General features: G+C 32.7%; 1 long non-coding RNA gene across 1 annotated transcript in view; it reads left to right on the forward strand.

Moving 5' to 3' along the window:
• LOC118010367 overlaps positions 1–1,284 on the forward strand; it is a 154,568-nt gene extending 153,284 nt beyond the window's left edge. The window contains exon 3 of the long non-coding RNA XR_004679178.1: positions 1,217–1,284. This is a non-coding gene — a long non-coding RNA (uncharacterized LOC118010367). The remainder of the gene's footprint in view (positions 1–1,216) is intronic.
• The last annotated feature ends 281 nt before the right edge of the window (positions 1,285–1,565 follow it).

Raw genomic sequence — 1,565 nt, forward strand, 5'->3', positions numbered from 1 at the left:
TTTCTTTCTTTCTTTCTTTCTTTCTTTCTTTCTTTCTTTCTTTCTTTCTTTTTCTTCCTTCCTTCCTTCCTTCCTTCCTTCCTTCCTTCCTTCCTTCCTTCCTTCCTTCCTTCTTTCTTTCTTTCTTTCTTTCTTTTCTTCCTTTCTTCCTTCCTTTCTTTCTTTCAGCAGTTTGGTTATGCATTAAAAAATATATTTTGTATATTTCATCTAACTTTTTTTAGGAGTTTTACACTAAGAGTGGTTTTCAAGATACCTAATCATTCATATTGTCAGAAACAGAAGTCTTATGTCAATTGTGGTTTTAAAATAGTTTAACTCACAGAATTGTGTCTTGCATACAATAAACATTCAGTAAAGTGTGCCTAACTGAACTGAAAAATGTTTCAGTCGGTTTTCTCTGATGCTGCTTCATCATACTCAGATTAACACAATACCTAATTTGGCATTACCACCATTACATGATTTTATCCTCTCCTTTAAAAATTGTTGATTTTATCCTCTCCTTTGTAAAATTATAAAATATTTCAAACATATGGAAAATAATATAATTGAAATCTTTGTACTTAACTACCAAGATTAAATTGATGTTAACATAGTGCCCATTTTTTTTTAGTCTTGGTTTTATGATTCTATAACAAAGCAATATACATAATTTTGTCTATGTAAAAATTTTATGTTAATAATACAATGACCTTCATACCCCTTTGCAACTTGCTTTTTCTCCACTCAACATCATGTTTGAAAAATTTATCTATGCTGATCCTTAAGTTTGAATTCAATTATTCCATGTCCTGTATATAATTCTATTATCCATTACAGTTTATTTAAAAGTCCCTTCATTCTATGATAAACATCCTTATATATATGCTCTTGAGCATATGTTTGAGATTTTTAAAGTTAGATGCCTAGAACTGAAAGTCCTGTATAATAGGATGTTCTAAACTTTAACTTATTAAGTATATCCAATTCCTTATATCTAATCTTTATGATTGTGGTATTATTAATCATGATAAAAATAGGACATTTTACCTTATTTTATTATTTAGTGTTTATGATTTATGAAAAGTATCTGTCACTAGTCAGGATATAGATTATGCTGAATATATGTTATGCATGACACCTTGTGTTTAATTCAAATTATATTAAAGTTTATACTATTAAATAATGAACAATTAGGTGATTTGGAAATTCATGCCCCCCCCTTTTTCTATAGGTATTTATGAGCCTCCATTTATTGTACTACTGCAGTGAACCAACCTTGGATGTGAAAATTGCCTTTTGTCAGGTGTGTGTTCCTTACAGGTAAAACAAGGTACAGTATATTCCCTTGTATTTCTTTTTTTTTTTTTTAAAGATTTTATTTATTTATTTGACAGAGAGAGACACAGCCAGAGAGGGAACACAAGCAGGGGGAGGGGGAGCACGAGAGGGAGGAGGGTCAGAGGGAGAAGCAGACTCCCCGCTGAGCAGGGAGCCCAATGCGGGGCTTGATCCCAGGACCCTGAGATCATGACCTGAGCCGAAGGCAGACGCTTTAACGACTGAGCCACCCAGGCACCCCC

The sequence above is a fragment of the Mirounga leonina genome, unplaced genomic scaffold (assembly GCF_011800145.1).
Source record: "Mirounga leonina isolate KUSES-001 unplaced genomic scaffold, KU_Mleo_1.0 Mir_129, whole genome shotgun sequence".
Classification (NCBI taxonomy): domain Eukaryota; kingdom Metazoa; phylum Chordata; class Mammalia; order Carnivora; family Phocidae; genus Mirounga; species Mirounga leonina.